This window comes from Equus quagga, chromosome 15, assembly GCF_021613505.1.
Source record: "Equus quagga isolate Etosha38 chromosome 15, UCLA_HA_Equagga_1.0, whole genome shotgun sequence".
NCBI lineage: Eukaryota > Metazoa > Chordata > Mammalia > Perissodactyla > Equidae > Equus > Equus quagga.
In genome coordinates, this window is record NC_060281.1 from 85790244 (window position 1) to 85808557 (window position 18314).

The 18314-nt window shown below is 51.0% G+C and overlaps 1 long non-coding RNA gene across 1 annotated transcript in view; it reads right to left on the reverse strand.

Annotated features, from left to right (window-relative positions):
* Positions 1 to 5860: 5860 nt before the first annotated feature.
* The window catches only part of LOC124227261 (uncharacterized), a 36053-nt gene continuing 23599 nt past the window's right edge, over positions 5861 to 18314 (reverse strand). Inside the window, exon 3 of the long non-coding RNA XR_006885433.1 lies at positions 5861 to 6979. This is a non-coding gene — a long non-coding RNA (uncharacterized LOC124227261). The remainder of the gene's footprint in view (positions 6980 to 18314) is intronic.

Sequence of the window (18314 nt, forward strand, 5' to 3'; positions counted from 1 at the left end):
ATATGAATATGTTTAATGAACTTGCCTTCGTTGCTAGTACCAAGATGAAATCAAATCCAGAGCATTCAATGGGTATTCAAACCTCACATTTAGTCAGATATCGAGCAGCTTCTTTTTTTTTTTTGAGAAAGATTAGTCCTGAGCTAACTACTGCCAATCCTCCTCTTTTTGTTGAGGAAGACTGGCCCTGAGCTAACATCCGTGCCCATCTTCCTCTACTTTATATGTGGGACGCCTACCCCAGCATGGCGTACCAAGCCGTGCCATGTTCACACCCGGGATCCGAACTGGTGAACCCCCGGCCGCTGAGAAGCGGAACATGCGCACTTCACCACTTCTCCACTGGGCCGGCCCTCGAGCAGCTTCTTAATGGATCTGTGGTGAGCTGAGGAAAGCTTCTGAATGTGCAAGGATAATAATAATAAGAAAACAGCTAGCATTTCTGCAGTACCTATGTGTGCCAGACTGTGCCAAGCACTCGACAGACATTACTGAATTCATCCTGCAGCAACCCGGCGTGGGACCCAAGGCTCAGCGAAGGGGCCCCGCCAGCGGAGGGCAGGGCCGGGATTCAGCCCAATGTCTGCTGCCTCCAAAGCCAGGGCCCCTTACTCCTGTTGCACTGCAGGCCTCTCCCACCCGGGCAGGGACGGGCTCTGAGGGAGGCCCCCGACCCCCAAATCTCCATCACAGGTGATGTCTCCAGACAGCCCAGAGAAAGTACAGTTCAATTTGCCTCGGGCGAGGAAGGCTCAGACCTATACTTCTTGACCTCTTTGAAGACACGGCCCCCTGCGAGAATCGGATGAATGTTATCAAGTCCCTCCCCCGAAAAGATCCCCCCTTCGAAAATCTGCATAGAAATTCCAGGGATTCAGAGATCCCCTGAAACCCTTCCGTGGACCTCATGCTTAGAATCTCTCCATTAAGTCATAAGCGATTTTACCTGAAAGTTAAAATTAGGCCGAAAGAGAACAGCAACGAGAGTGATAATGAGAGTAACCATGGATACACTTTACTGATGACTTTTTACCTGTCAAGTACTTTTTCTGAAAAGGGCTAAATAGTAACTATTTTAGGGTTTTCAGCCCATGCGGTGTCTGGTCTCTGTCACAACTACTCGACTCTGCCCACACTGGTTGGAGGAAGCTCCGCTTGCTAGAAACACAGCCCATCCACCGGGACCCTCAAGGACCCCATCACTGCACGTCTTGGAGCCGTCCAGCAACCCTAGGAGGGGTGGGGGGTTGCGGGGGTGGGGAGGCACGAGGCCCACGTGCAAGCAACCACAGGCGATATAAACAAATGGCAGGTTGTGTTCCAATAAAACTTAACTTAGGGACACTGAAACTTGAATTTTATATAACTTTCACATATCACCAAATATTCTTCTCTTAATTTTCTCCCCAACAATTAAAAAATCTAAAAACCATTCTTAGCTCTTGGGCCATACAAAAACAGGTGGCAAGCCCACAGGCTGTCGTTTGCCACCCCGTGCACCATGCCGACCACTCTGACACATCTTATTTAACACTCACAACTGTATGGATTAGGCATTGTTATTATCCGCATCTGTCAGATGAGGACACCGAGGCGCAGAGAGGTTAAATAACTCATTTAAGAAGCACAGGAGTGAGGATCTGAACCCACTCCCAACCCTGTTTGCTTTCCTGAGAGACAAGGTGGGTGGGTTTAAATTGTGGAGAAAGGGAAGGAGAAGGTGCTGGTGGAGTGGAAAGGGGGCCCCTAATGCGTGGCAGCCCTGGGCCTGGGAGTAGAAGGGAGGGCCCGGAGAGGCTCCTTCCGCCCCGTCTTTGCTTGAATGGTGAGCACGGCAGGGCAGGGCGGCTGGTTTCCTGAGCTGTTCCTGCAGGGATGGAGGCCACAGAGCCGGGACAGCTGGTGGCCTTCACATTGTTTTTGTGTCTCCCAGGTTCTCTTAATCATAACCAATTTGCCACCCTCAGCAATTCCTTGTTCTCCTTTGCTAATAGCCATGAGTTGGAACCATCAGCTGGACTCCCAGCCAAACGCTCAGCTAAAATCACTTCCCTTTCCCACGTAGGGAGCCCCAGTCTCCTAGAAACTTGCCTTTCTTAGTCCTGAGAGGCGGGTGAGGCCGGTCCTTTTGCACGCTGCCTTGCTTGGCTGGGATCTGCCAATCGAATCTCTTAGCAAAGGGGCAGATGGAATCTGCTTAACTTTCTCCGACTCCTCGCCTTCCCGGCTGACCGTCAGGCTCAAGGAGACTGACGGCAAAGGGCAGCCTTTCTTCGTCGATGTCTTCACCATGTGTCCGTTCCCACCGTAGTTATTTGCGACTTGGGCCCAAGGCTTTGGAACTCTCTACTCCAGAAACACACTCCAGACCATAGCTGTGTATTATTTGGGGTAACGGAGACTGGAATCTGGGCCCGGGGAGGGTGACAGCACGAGGGGCGGGAGGAGGACACGGGCTTGATGTCACATCCTGTGTAGGGAACCTTTGCCGAGCAACTTGGCTTCGCTTTGGAAGGCTTGATTCGGCATCAGAGGAGCTTTAAGACCATGAGTGCTGCACTCCTGGGGACCGGGGTTCAATTTGGGCTCTGCCGTCACTAGTTCCCCAATCTCAGGCAGAGAGGTCACCTTTCTAACCTGTTGACTCATCTATAAAATAGGCATAACACTAGTTTCTCAGAAGGTTGTGGTGAAGAGTAAATAAAATAATAAAGATAAATTGTTTAGCCCCCCCGCCGGCATTTTAATGCGTTTTCTCAGTAAACTAAGGGTGGTGATACCTCTAACTACAAAGATCTGGAGAGGAGTCAGGCTGTCAAGGGCCTGGCCGGAGTCCCGACTCTGCAAATAGGAGCTGAATCCCATGGTTCTCAAAGCAGACCTCAGGAGCCCACCAAGAGCACGGGGACCTCAGGTGCTCTCTGCCTTTGGGGTTGAGAACCCCATTTATCAAACTCCAAGCACACAGTTCTCTCCTTAGTAAATAATTCCTGACTCGGTTCCTTTAAGTAGTTTCCCCCAATACGTTCAGTATGTGGCCCTATTTCATAAAAGTATCTACCCACCTTCACCTTCTCAAGGACATAGCTATTGGGTGAAAACATCCTTCTCTGCTAGCTTGCTGCCTGCCATGGATTTCTTTATCCGTTACTTCGGGTCAGGAACAAATACAGAATTTGAACGTCCTCATATTTCCCTTCTGGTCCCAGATGGGCAAACAGGCAGCCTAACCCCCCAAGCCCAGTTCCTCGCAGACAGAAGGCGCCAAAGAGCTGCGCCAGCCGGACCGCCCCCCGCGCAGCCCCCAGACCCGGGCTCGGCGCCTCGGCTGTCCCTGCAGGAGCCATCCCGGCGCAGCCTTGCTCACCAGCGCCGCCCAGTGGTAAGACCAGAGAGCTGCGGAAGAAGGGCAGCCCTGACGCGCCGGCTACACGCAACCGTCCGGGTCCTAAACCTGGTCTTTTAAAACGGGACTCTCACTCTCCCTGTGACACCTAGAAGCTCTGTGATTTGCTGTCTGCCAGAAGGCGAGTCCTCTGGGCCTTGAACCCTGGGGACCCAACAGCAGGCAGATCCTTATTTAAGAGCATCCTTTTTTCTCCTTATAAAAGGAACTCTCCATCACCAGGGAGTGAAGCTGCCCCACCCCGCCCTGCATCACCCCCAGAGACACCTGCTGGTGCAGGGGGCCTCCAAGAGCTTCTCCCTGGGGCCAGCAGAACACTCAGCCCCCAAGCCAAAAGGTCCTTCTCTTTGTTAACTACAAAATAAACATCGCCAGGCCCCCTGGGCGACTTGCAGCACAAATGTTTATGCCTTTGGAAAGAGAAAAAAGACTGGCAAGTTCTCCCCAAGCAGATGGGCGCCAGGTCACTAATTAACCCTCAGCAGTCAGGGTGTCTCATCTTCTGCCAACCAATCTGCAGCAGGTTGGGGGGTGGCTAATGTGGGCTTCTCTTATAACTTTGTGTTAGAGGGCCCTTTGGGGCCTTGCAATGCTCTCTGGAAAGAACCACATCTTTAAAACTCTGCATTAGGCATGAGGGACCCCAAGAAATTCCCCAACACTGGAGCGTCCGCTCCAGGTGAAGGGTTGCAGGCAGTCACAGCGTGCCAACCACTCGGGGCAAGACGCTTGGTGACCGGTGTGCACACAGAGCCAAGAGGCAAGGCTACCACGCGGCTAACATTTGCTGAAGAGTAGGTCCTTAGTCATGTCAATGGCGAACATTTATTAAATGCCTAAGGACCAAGCTCCCCACTAAACTCCACACACTGCGTGTTATTTCATTTGCTCCTCCCAACAACCCTGTGGGGTGGGTATGGTTACAGTCACGTTTTACAGATGAGGAAATGGCGTCTCAGAGAGATAATGTCTGCTGCTGACATCATTTCATCTTGGCTGGGTAGGTTCTTTTCTTCATACAGAATGTGTTCCTTGCCCGAGGTCATCGAGCTGGCGAGTGGTGGCAAAGCTGGGACTGAAACCCAGGGCTTTATGACTTTAAAGACACCTCAGCCTGGCGCTGTCCATTTGTCTTTGCCAACATAAATAACGGCTGCCATCTTTCAGGCTTCCAGAAGCAATGCCAAGCTTAAAGGAGCTAACCTGTGAGAACTCACGGCATAGATGGATCACGGTCGTGTCTCCCCTTGAGTGTAGCCAGAGGGAGTGAGAGCTGCCCCCAGGTCCAGAATCCCATCATGAAAGGATCAGCCTCCTCCATCTTTTCAATGGGGAAACTGAGTCCCAGAGGGCAGAAGTCATCCACCATGATTTTGCCTGCACAGCCAGTGTCCTTTCCATGACTGAATAGATCATCCTATTAAAAGAAATGAAGACAGTGGCAAGAAGCAGACTGGGAAAATGGGGAGAAAGCTGATCCTCCTGGAGCCGTTCCCTGTGCCCCCGTCTGGGAGGAGGGCATCATGCCGTCTGTAAGGGTGTTTCTTGCTGAGGAAAGTTGGCTGCAGACTGCTTCCATCTTAGGCTCCACCATCTTGTGGCTTCAAGGCACCCTTGTGTCACTAACAGGCAGGTGAGGGAATGGAGTATGGGCAGAGGGTCTCCAGGAGATGTTAGAGGCGAGGCCTAGGAGGCATGTACTTCACTTCCTCCCACATTCCATTGGCCATAACAGGTCACATGGGCTCACCTGAATGCAAGGGCCTCTGGGAAATGTAGTCTTCTTGTGGACGAAGAGGTGTAGGAAATGGAATTGGTGAATCCGTGGCATTGTCTCTGTCACATTGTTCAAAAGGTCGTAGTCCTGTCAGGACCTGAAACACCTCAAGGTTGGAGGGTAGTCTAGTGTGCATGTGGGAGCAGCAAGAGGGTGACAAGTGGGCAGTCCCAGTGTGAGAAACACCAGCAAAAAGGTAAAAAGAGGGAGGTGCTGATTTGCAGTCAAGCCCCATGTGGTTTGAGTCCATGACATCAATCCAGCCATGGCAGGAGAGGGACAAGATGGTGCCAGAACAGGAGGCAGAATCTTCCAAAGGAATATCAAGGGAAACCCAAGAGGAGATGTCAAGGGGAGGCCACATCAGCCAGGAGTCCTCCAGAAAAGAAGAGGATGCAAGAGGGAGCTGGGAAATGAAAACAAAAGAGCAGAGGAGAGAAGCAAACACAGGGCACTGGGGAGTTCTAAGACAATAGGGACCAGCAGCTGGAAAGGTCTCTGATGCCAGCATTGCCCATTTCCTGGGTGTGCTACCTCTGCAGTCACACAAGGTCCCGTGTTCAGAAGGGCCTTGTGCCTGGTTCTACTGTCACCATCTTGAAATTCTTAATTTTCAAAGAAGGGGTTCCACATTTTCATTTTGCATAGGGCCCCACAAATTATGTAGCCAGCCCTGAGTCTAGAGATAGCAGCATTTGTTCCAGATGGCCCCGCCACCAGAGTGCAGCTGACAGTGGCTACTTTCCAGCCTGATGGGACAGCAAAGCAACAGGAAATGGGTATGGAGGAAGATGGATGCGGGTGGTCAGCTCAGGAGTGACTGGCTCCTTCTCAGATAGAAACATCCAGGAGGGACAGGTTTCAGATTCCACTTGCTCAGGGAGCAAGGTTGGGAGGAAACAGATGCTTACTGGTGAGAGAGTTTTCAAAAGCAGAGAATGATGAGCTCTGAAAGGGGATGATGTTGAGGAAGGCAGGTGAGTAGATGAAGTCCAGGAGCCCAAATAGGAAAATGAGGGCATCCGATTAACGTGAGAGGGAGGGGGATTAGATGAGGAGACAATGAGGTTCCTCCTAACCTTAGGAGTCTTTACTTTCATATACAAATAGACAGGCCAGGAGGCCTGTACTCATTTTTTTTTTTTTTAATACAGTCCTGATGTTGAAGACATTACAAAAGCAGGAAATAGATTAGCTAGTCCTAAATGGCAATGGCTGTGGACAGTGGTGTGGAGGACCCGCTTCAAGTCAAAGAAGGATTCAGACACAGCTGGCAAACTAAGGGGACTAGCCCTCCGTTGCCTTGGCTAGAACAGGCCACAGCCCGAGGAAAGAAGGAAGCTGGTACAACGAGCTCAATCTAGTTACAAAGCGTGGTTCCCAAGAAGAAGAGTGATTAATAATATCACCTTGCTATCATTTGTTGAGCACATACTATGCCAGGCACTGTGCTACATACACATATTAGTTATCCTCTGCTGTCTAACAAACCACCACACAATTTAGCAGCTCAAAACAAGGAACATATATCATCTACAGTTTCTCTGGGTCAGGATTCGGGAGCAGTTTAGCTGAGCAGTTTGTTTTAGGGCATCCCCACAGTGATAGTCAAGATGTCAGGTAAGGAGGAACACATCTGAAGGCTTGACTGGGGCTGGAGGATCCACGTTCAAGACGGTGCACTCATGCAGCTTGCAAGTGGGCGCTGGCTGTTGGCAGGAGGCCTCAGCTCCTCGCTGCTTGAATCTCTCCATGGAGCTGCTTGAGCATCCTCAAGACCTGGTGGCTGGCTACCCCTGGAGCAAGTGAAGCAAGAGAGAGGAAGATGGAAGCTGCAATATCTTTTATGACGTAGCCTCAGAAATCACACTCTGCCATTTCTGCAACATCCTATTGATATGGAAGTCAGCCCAATTCCGTGTGGGAGGCAACTACACAAGGGCGTGGATACCGGGAGGTGGGAATCAATAGTGGCCATCTCGGAGGCTGGCTACCACAGCGTGTTAACTTGCATTCATTCACTTAATCATCACAACGGAGCTGGTAATAGTGTTTTCCCCTACTCAGAGGAGGAAACTTTGCTCAATATCAAACAACAATAAGTAGCTGGGATTTGAACCCAGCCGTCCCTTGGATATGTCTGAGCTCTGTGGTGAACAGGGATGATGTAAGCAAGGACTGACAGAAATGTTCACAAGACCCTGTTAGACACCGGACTCCAAGCAGCAAGATGTTGTGTTTCTCTCTTTTGGGGAGTCCCGATGGGGAGAGGCATCTTCTTCCCAACTGTCCCACAGGCCATGGGGAGCTTTGGCCCTAGGAGGGCACCAGTGAGTAGAGGGTAGAGAACGTACCGCCTCTTTGGCCCAAGAGGAGGGGCTGCTACTCAGAATGAGATTCTAGAACAGGGACTGAATCAAATTTACTAGTGGTCAGAGTCACTGTTAAAGATTCCTCAATACATGTACACACACGTACCATATACACATGTACACACACACATGCCTACACTGTCCTATGCACGTACACACCACACAAGTGTGCGTAGGATATAGCACATGCACACACAACACACATGCATGCACACACACACATATGCCCACACGCACCACACACTCTCCTCTTAGGCTTTCTGCCTCTGAGTGACCAGATGACTTGTCTTTCCCACAAATACTTATTGAGCACCTGCCATATCCCTGGCATAGTGCTCAGTGCAAGAGATACAGTGGCATGAGAAATAGACATGGTCTCTCCTAGCTAATGCAATAAGACAATAAAAGGAAATAAAAAGTATATAGACAGGGAAGGAAGAAATAAAACTATCTTTATTTGCAGATAACATGATTATCTATGTAGAAAATCCTAAAGAAATGACAAAAAAAAAAAAACTCATGGAACTAGTAAGCAATTATAGCAAGGTTGCAGGATACAAGATTAATATACGAAAGTCAATCACTTTCTTGCATACTAGCAACGAACAAGTGGAATTTGAAATTAAAAACACAATACCATTTACATTCACACCCAAAAAATGAAATGCTACTTATAAATCTAATAAAATATGTAAAAGATCTACCTGAGGAAAACTACAAAATTGTGATGGACAAAATTAAAGAACTAAATAAACAGAGAGATATCCCATGTTCCTGGAAAGGAAGACAATATTGTCAAGATGTCAGTTCTGCCCAACTTGATCTATAGATTCAGTGCAATCCTAATCAAAATCCCACAAGTTATTGTGTGGATATTGACAAACTAATTCTAAGGTTTATATGGAGAGGCAAAAGACCCAGGATAGCCAGCTCAGTACTGAAGGAGAACAGTCAGAGGACTGACACTACTCAACTCCAAGACTATTTAGCATAAAGTTACAGTGATCAAGACAGGGTGGTACTGGTATTGGTAAAATAATAGACAAATAGATCAATGAGACAGAATAGAGAGCCCAGAAACAGACCCGCATAAAGACAGAGATACTTCTACACATCTATTGGAATGGCTAAAATCTGAAATGCTGACAACACCAAATGCTAGCGAGGATGTGGAGCAACTGCAACTCTCATTCACTGCTGGTGAGAATGCAAAATGGTACAGCCACTTTGGAAGACAGTTTGGTGGTTTCTTACAAAACTAAACATACTCTTATCACATGATCCAGCAATTATGCTCCTTGGAATTTTACCCAAAGGAGCTGACAACTTATGTCCATACAAAAACCTGCACACAGATGTTTATAGCAGCTTTATTCAAAATCGCCATAACTTGGAAGCAATGAAGGTGTCCTTCAGTAGGTGAATGGATAAAGAAACCGTGACACATCCAGACAATGGAATATTATTCAGCATTAAAAAGAAATGAGCTATCAACCCATGAAAAGACGTGGAGGAACCTTAAATGCATATTACTAAGTGAAAGAAGCCACTCTGAAAAGGCTACATACTGTATGATTCCAACTATATGATATTCTAGAAAAGGCAAAACTATGGAGAGAGCAAAAAGATCACTGGTTGCCTGGAGCTGGGAGAGAGAGAAAGGGATGAAGATGGGGAGCACAGAGGATTTTTTAGAATAGTGAAAATATTCAGTATGATACTATGATGGTGGAGAAATGTCATTATACATTTGCCCAAACCCATAGAATGTACAACACCCAGAGGCAATCTTAATGTAAACTACGGACTTCGGGTGATAGTGATGTGTCTGTGTAAGGTCATCAGTTCTGACAAATGTTCCCCCAGGTGGGGGCGTTGATGAGGCCGTGCATGTGTGGAGGGAGTGCATGGGGTAGCTCCGTACCTTCCATTCGATTTTGCTGTAAACCTAAAACTGCTCTCGAAAGAAACCAGACATGGTCTCTGCTCTTATGAAGCCTGTGGTCACACACTCTGAGTGGGGCTGGGCTTCCGGGGGTCCCTTCTTCTCCTCTCCCATCTGCTGCAGCTTGCTCACCCCCACATTCAGCATTTGGCGCAGGCACTGGGGAGGCCCCCGGTCATGGAGCCTGAGCCTTGGACCCTGGCCCAGTTTCCCAGAGGTCCACAGTATGGAATCCATCATTAGCCTAGTTAATGATAAAGCGTATTTTAGAACCTGCCAAAGTTATATATGCCCATCCTCTCTTGACTCTTTGAGTCACAATGAGATAGAACTTTCCAGAAATCAAGAGACAAAGATCAAAGTTTTTACTGTTCTTTCCTTCCATGCCCAAGACTGTGCTAAGCAGCTTTCAGATATGACTTGTTCTGCTTCCTGTCTTCTGCTGGCAGTGGCATTTCTTTATCCAGGCAACGCAGGCCTCGGCAGTGACGTAACTTACCACGGCCGAGTTCTGTGGGCACAACTGGTGGCGACTTCAAAGGACAGAGGAGACATCTTCATTACCCTTTCTCAGATAGAAATGGTGGGCTCAGCAGAACCAGTCACAACTGTCTGACTCTCTTGAGGCAGGTCACAACTCTCTTACCTCATCTGGGACCGCCAGAGGTGAGTCCTGCTTTGCTGTCTCATGGAAACTGCACACAGCAAGCCACAGCCGCCACAGCAGAAGGAGGGACTTCCCGTAGGATCTATTCAGCCCTGGTTGCAATATGTTTTATCATCTGGAAAGGCACTTTTAAAGCCTTGTGTGGCTTACTCAGGATCAATGGTCACAGTCATTTAATCCCAAAGGGGGACTCGTCATCCAGTGATGTCAAAGGGCCCGGGCCCAGTGCGAGCTTTTCTGAGAGTGTCCAGACCAAGTTGCATATTGACTTCCTGTTTGTCAATGTCCTTGTGCATTTATCTCACTGGAGGACCTCACAGGAAGCAGGATTTGAGCATTCCTGGAGCTCCCAGCTGGACACCAGCCCTGAGAACCACAGTCCCACAATGACTTCAACCACAGGGCTTTGGCACCAGTGGGCAGGCACGGGCGCCCAGCAATAGACAAGGATGGTGGGGGATGCCAGGTGGAGTGTGCGCCTGGTGGGTGGGCCCATGCGTGCCTGTGAGAGAGCTTGGGACCCTTAGACAGCACGTTGAGACTCTGAGGGAGGCTGGCCATCCCCTCAGGCCTACCTAGGGTCCCTCTGGCCACAGATGCTTCCTAAATGCCAGGGCCAAGTAACTGACAGTCACAATCCAGAAAGTCTGCTCATAGACAGACTCAGAGTGGAGGTCGCCCTTCACTCCGGTGCAGCCACCCCCTGTGGCATCCCGGGCAGGTGCCCTCTACCTCTGCTGCGCCTTCCTGGAGCAGGAAGCTCATGCCTCGCAAGGCCGCTGCTCCTGCGCTCGACTGCTGGGACTCTCGCCTATCCAGTCCTCGGACTCCTGTTATCCCAGAAATGTGGGCCCTGTCCTGACCACTCTCTCAGTCCTATCCACTGCCTTTTATCCTCCTGCCATCACCTGAGGTCAGGCCATAACCAACCCTCGCTGGGTGACAGCAACAGTGTCTTCAATGGTCTCCCTGCCCTCGTTCTTCCTCCCATCCATTCTCCATCCTCCCATAGGCAGGCCCTTCCTGAACCCAGGGCTGACCAGCTCTTTCCTGCTTAAACTCTTCCATGGCTCCCTAGCACTCCCAGGATAACAGGACTTCCAGGGCTTCCCATGATCAGACCTCAACTGACCTCCCCAACCTCATTATTATTAATAATAATAATAACAATAAGATAATGATGATGATTACCAACTCTTATATAGCACCTACCAAGCTCTGGGCGCTGTTTAAATGCCCCAGGGCATTAATTTACTTCATTTCAACAGCTACAAGGACAGGGGTCTCCAGCCCCCCACCTTACACCCAGCTTCAGTCCTTGTACAGCCCACACTCTCTCTCACTCTCTTCCCTCAGCCCTGAACACGTGTCCACCTCCTCTTTGCCAGCCTGAGGCCCATGCCTCCCTCAGTAAGGATGTCCTGTCGTCTGAGAAGTTTTGGGGGAGCTCCCCAAGTCTCAGGCAGATGCTGTGCCAGCTCCTTTCCATTCGCTCCCAGGCATATCTGCTTCACTCTGTGACACACGGAGCCAAACCCAACCGGAAGCTGGATGAGGGTGATCAGAGGTGGGAGGAGAGGGGTGGCCATGTGGGCAGTGGCTGAGCCTGCCATGGTGGTGACAGGTCGTGTGGGGCAGCCCCTGCTCCATGGCTCCAACTCTACCTTGCATCCTGCGATGCCTCTCCCCCTCAGGCCTGAGGACCCTGAGTCCCTGGGCGCCTGTCCATCTCTGTTGGCACCCCAGCACCAGCTACACAATCTGCAGGGCCCAAAATGAAATAAAAATCGGGGAGCCCCTTATAAAAAAATTATAAAGGATTTCAAGACAGCGACAGCAGAGCATTAAACTAAACACAGGGCCCTTCTGAGCACAGGGCTGTGTGACGGTACAGGTCACATGCCTGTGACACCGCCCTGCCTCACCCCATCATGCCTCAGTAATAGCCCTGCATAAAATCCCGTGCAGTTACCTCTTTTGAGAGTCTGGCCATGACTGATAAACATGTGTGCTGTCTACACTACCACGGTCTCCCAGCTTGTGGTCAAGTGCAAATACTGCCTCCCAAAAGGACCAGCTGGGGTCCTTTCTCAGCTGGCAGTGGGAGGACCTCCCCATGGACAAGCCTTGTCCATTGGAGCTCTCATTCACTTGTTCACATGCATTTCCAAAGCCCCCCTCTGGGCCAGGCCTGGGATGGGGTTGAGGTCCCTGCAGAGATGAGCCCAGGAGGCATGACTTCAAGGCGGAGAGGAGGCCTCCAACCCTGCCCAGAAAGTCAGGGCAGGCTTCTTGAAGGAGCTGGTGTCTGAGGATGCGTAGAAATTATCCCGGGACAGCGGAGGGGAAAGGGGAACTGCGGATAGAATGTGCGAGGTCCCCAGGCCACAGACGGAGACAAGTTTGAGGAGCCATACTTGGAGCATGGGCTGCGAGAGATGGGGCTGGAGAGCTCCGCAGGGGCAGGGCACACTGGCTGGCAGGAACACCAGGCCGAGCCGGACATTTGCTCCAAGAGCAAAGGGGAGCGACCATGAGGGTTAGGCTGGCAGGTGGTGTGGTCAGATTTTCGTTGCCTACATTCAGGGGGCTGTGGTCGGGGTGGATTGGGAGGGACAAGGCTGAAGGCTGAGGGGGTACCAAGAAGGAAGTTGTTCAGCCATCGAGACGGGAGGTGATGGGGGCCTGGCCCTGGGTGGAGTTGGCTGGAGAAGGGCTCGGCTGGAGAGGCATTTTGGAAGGAACGTTGATGAGATTTGCGATGGACTGGCTGGAGAGGCGGGTGGTGTGTAAAGGAGAACAAGTGCGTGGGCCGCTGGGTGGGGGCTGGCTTGAATGGGGGGTGAGGAGGACGCGGTGGGGGCACAGGTTTGTAGCTGAAGCCCACAAGTGTGTTGGTGAACATCTTGAGTCGTGGGGCCTGTGACACAGACAGGCTGAGGCTGCATTTGCCTTCAGACCTGTCTGTTGCAGAGCCCGGCTCCTCCCGCCACCGTCCATGCTGCTACGGGACAGCAGGTGCACTGACTCGGTGTGGGACCACGCCCTGCACTCCCCTCGTGCTGTGACCTGACCCGGCTTCCCCGGACGTCAAACAGGGGAGACTGCTGAGGAAGCTCTCCGGGCCCACTTTGCTTCCACAGCCCGGAGCAGCCATTCTCAGGACAGCGTATGCTCTTGTAATTACTGAAGACCCCAAAGAGCTTTTGAGTGTGGAGTTACAGCTATCGAGTTTCACCAGATGAAATAGGCTGAAAAATGCCCCTCGAACGACGTCCACATCCTCATCCTCGGAACCTGTGAATAGGTCACCTTACACGGCAAAGGGGTTTGCAGGTGTGATTAAATTAAGAAGTTTGGGATGGGGAGATTTTCCTGGATTATTGTGTGGGTCCAATGTCTTTACAAGGGTCCTTATAAGAGGAATGCAGAAGGGTCAGAGTGAGAGAAGGTGATGCGATGATGGAAGCAGAGAGAGGTGTGACAATAGAAGCTGAGGTCAGAGCATTGCGGCCATAAGCCTGTGGAGCTGGAAATGGCAAGGAACAGACCCTCCCCTGGAGAATCCAGAAGGAACGAAGCTCTGCCGACACCTTGGTCTTGACCCCTGTGAATGTGTTACCTCGCAGAGAAGTCCCTGCTTATCCGCGGGGGATACATTCCAAGACCCCCAGTGGATGCCTGAAACCTTGAACGGTACCGAACCCGACACCATGACAGTGGATCTGCTGACTGAGAGGACTACTAAGTAACTAATGGGCGGATGGCATATACGGCGTGGATACACTGGACAAATGCATGATTCACGTCCCAGGCAGGACAGAGGGGGAAGATGTGAGATTTCAACACACCACTCAGAACAGGGCAAAATTTAAAGCTTATGAATTGCTTATTTCTGGAGTTTTTCATTTAATATTTTCAGACCACAGTTGACCGCAGGCAAGTGAAACCGTGGAAAGTGAAACCGTAGATAAGGGGCACTCCTGTATAGCAAAGACTTGTAGGCGTGATTAATTTAAGGATCTTGAGATGGGGAGATTATCCTGGATTACTCCAGTGTCATCACAAGAGTCCTTGTAAGAGGGATGTGAGAGGGTCAGAGTCAGAAGACGATGATGTGATGATGGGAGCAGGAAGAGAAAAGGTGATGCGGTGGGGGACCGTGAGCTAAGAAATGGGGCAGCGTCTGGAAGCTGAAAAAGACAAGGAATGAATTCTCTTCCGGAGCCTCTAGAAGGAAACAGCCCTGCTGACACCCTGGTTTTGGCCCAATGAGCCCCATTTCAGACTTCTGACCCCCAGAACGGTAAGAGAATAATTTGTGTTGTTTTAAGCCCTAAGTTTGCAGTAATTTGTTACAGCAGCCACAGGAAACTAATACATCATGCTACAAATGTGAATTGAGAACTTAAAAAAATCTATTAGTTTGTTTAAAAATAACAATAAATGCATTTCTTGTTAGCATAAGTTTTTTTTTTTTAGGAAGATTACATCCCTGAGCTAACATCTGCTGCCAATCCTCCTCCTTTTTTACTGAGGAAGACTGGCCCTGAGCTAACATCCATGCCCATCTTCCTCTACTTTACATGTGGGACGGCTACTACAGCATGGCTTGCCAAGTGGTGCCATGTCGGCACCCGGGATCCGAACCGGGGAACCCCGGGCCGCCGAAGCGGAATGTGCACACTTAACCGCCGCGCTACTGGCCAGCCCCAGCATAAAATTTTTTATTTAAAATAACTATATTTTAAAAAATGGTAGTAAGAAAGTGGCATTTTTATTTGTTTGTTTTTTTAGATTTTCGAAATCTTTTCATATCTGGCTCCGTAGAAGACAGCTGGATTCGCATAGCTGCCCCTGCATTCTATCTGTTGTGATATGCTGTTTTGGTTGAAGTGTGTGAAGAAAATTCCACCTCACACAGATATGAAGGTAGAAAAAAGGGGAGCATTGTAATAGCCTTTTTGGATAATAATGGATATTATTCTTTGACATAAACCAAAACACAAAAAGTGGTAGTTTCTCAAAGGTTAGTTACAATGTGGCATCTGAAACCCTGTCAACAACCTTTCCAGACTCTTTGTTGCAAGCAAACCAGTTGGCCTTCTCTTTAAATGGATCTTTCGCCCGTATATGATTCTGGCCTTGCTGACCCTTTGCTGCCCAGAGGGACTGGCAGTTCCCCTGCTGAGGGCCCTAGAAGGCGCTGACAGTAACTTGGCCCTGGCAGCAGCTGGGCCACACAGAGAGTAGAGGTGACAATGGCGTGGGGTAGCAGAGCAGTTAAGGACAGCGGCTTTGGGCACAGCCAGCTGAGCCCTTTAGAGGGCTGTGGATGACAAGCTGGCACTGCCCCATCCCCTCCCCATAGCCAATGACAACACAATTAAAATAACTTCTTTCTGGATCTTCCGCTATCTTCTAGCCAGGTTCTGGATAAGCGTGTCAAAGCCAGTCTCTGCTCATCTTTCTGGTCCCGGATTTGCTGCTCCCTTGGGTAATCCAGCCCCGCCCGGGGTTAGGACAATCTCATGCGGGTGCAGGATCTGGCATAACCAACTCTGTGGCAGTCAGTGTCCCCCTCTGTAAGGCGGACGTGGTAGTACCTGTCTTTCAGGGTTGTGGGGATTCTGAGGCGAGGCTTGTAAACCAGTTTTAGCAAGCGCCTGGCGTAGGCGCGCTCGAGTTTGCTGCTATTATAGGAACTCAGGCGGCCTTCCCTGTGCGTCTCTGGCTGGTTCCTGCAGTCCAGCTCAGCCCTCTGTCCCCTCAGCTCCTGCAGCCAGTGCTCAGGGCTGGGCGAGGCTGTCGGAACTGTCTACTCCACGGCTCCGTAACAGAGGGATTTTGCTGGAACCCTTGGGGCCCGGAATGGAGGCTATGGGGAAGCCTATGAGGAAGGAAACATCTTAAACACAAGCGGTCTATCCATTTTCTTCTTCCCTCAGAGCCCAGAGCCGCTGTGGTTGCTTCCAAGAGGATGGGATCTGAGAAGCCAGGGGAAGAGGGAAGCAAGTCAGGGGGTCAGCATGCTCGTCCCACGAACTTGAAGCCGGTAGTGGATGCTCTGACAGGGGTTGCCCAGATCCCCCTTCAGGACCATGGCACCCATTCCCCCAACTGCCCAGGCCCTTGCCCAAGGACATGCCCCATTACCAGCAGCCCACCCCAGCAAGTGGGCGGACAGTGATAGGATGTGTCTCCTTGTCAGGGCACCAAGGTCTGCCTTCCGTGGCTCACTTTGGCACAACTCTGAAGGGCCATCCTGGCATTGGCTGAGGTTTCCATGCAACTGCATGGCTGGCTAGTGTCCCCCCGTCCTCAGGCCTGCCTTCCTGAAAGCATGCTCTAATAACCTGCTCTCAGAGGCAGGCTCTCACAGCTGGCCTCCCAGAATCTGGTCAAGGGGCCTGGACCCTGCTGGGTGGCCCAGGTGAGACGCTCACCCCTCTCGGCCTCAGGACCTCCCCCTGAAGTACTGGAGGTGCTTCTGGTTGGGAAGGGATGTGCACCCAGTGGCCCTATCCTGCCAGCCTCCAGCCATATTTCACATCTTCCTCCTTTGTGGAAACTCCTCACCCCACCTGAGTCAGAGGCTGAGCAGTGTCTGGAGCCCACCCAACACCCTCACTCCAGCCCTTTCACACCAGGCCAGTTCACTCCAGGAGGTTAAGAGTGATGAGAAAGAGGAAGACAAAAAGTGCCATTTAATAAAGGATAAGAAAACTCTAGAAATGACTTCCAAGCTCCTAGAGTCTACAGGAAGAACAGAATTTGTCCCAGAAAGGGGGTGAGGGCACAGTGGCAGGGGTGTCTGTTATTAGGAAAATAGCTTGTGACCTTTAGCTTGTGAAAGGCAAGGCCCCCACTAAGAGGTTTCTAGAAAAGAAACTTTATACTGAACTGCTCAGTATAAAAGGTTACAGGAATGGGGGATTGGGACCCTTGAAGGGAGGAAGTGACAGACAGCAAATGAAGTCAGCTTGATTCCCATAACCAGGAAGTCCAGGGGTTGATGTTTTCAGATGGAGTCAGATCCAGGGAGCCCAGACCTTGTCCTGGGGTCTGCTCTGTGTCTCTGTGCATCTCTCGACTCTGCCTGCTCCGCCTGGCTTCCCGCTCCAGCCAGGCTCTTCCCACGTGCAAACAAGAGCCTCGGGTAGCTGAGACTTTCATCCTCCCAGCCTGTCACTCCCAGGGAAGCATATGACTGACTCGGCTTGGGGCCGTGGTATGCCTCTGTCTGGACGTCAGTGAGCCGAGGATGCACTTCCGTAATTGGCCCAGCCTTGGCTCATGTGATTCCAGGTGGATGGGGATTCTTCTGTGATTGACAGCCCCACCACCTGCAGCGGCAAGATAGCAGATCCCCCCAAGGAAAGGGCACTGAAGGCCAAAAACGTCCACCCCTGGGTCCCTGTGAAAAGGTAGGGTGGTGGGGACGGGGCCAACCCAGCATTATGGAGGCAACCGGAGAGACGTTCTGTGTGATGTGAGGTCAGGCAACACGAGGCTTACACCTTTCCTCTGCAGGCTGTCTCCTGCTCTGCTCAGCCCTACACTGTGGTCCCCTCACCACCCCAAACCCCCTCAGTACAAGCTACCCCGGCAACAGGTGTATCGGGGCTGTGGGGAGGAGAGGAGGCAGACGGTGTTCGACACAGAGCACTGGCGCAAGAAGAGAAAGAGAATGGGGTGGCAGATTCTCTGAGCAGGAGCTAAGGTGTGAGACGATTGGAGAGGAGGACGGTCTCCTCGAAACCTCACAAGTGTTGGGGCAGGGAGGGACAGAGAGATGAGGATGGAGCCCCCTGCCTTTTTCTCAGGCTCCCCCGGCCCACGGGGGCCCGAGACTTGAGGGACAATGGGCAGAGGGCCGGTTTCCTAAATCCAGCCTTTGCATCTCAAGAGGCACAAAACTCTGGGCCAGCCAGGTGGCGCAGCAGTTAAGTGTGCACATTCCGCTTCTCTGCTGCCCAGGGTTCCCTGGTTGGGATCCCAGTACCGACATGGCACCGCTTGGCAAGCCATGCTGTGGCAGGTGTCCCACATGTAAAGTAGAGGAAGATGAGCAGGGATGTTAGCTCAGGGCCAGTCTTCCTCAGTGAAAAAGGAGGAGGATTGGTGGCAGATGTTAGCTCAGGGAT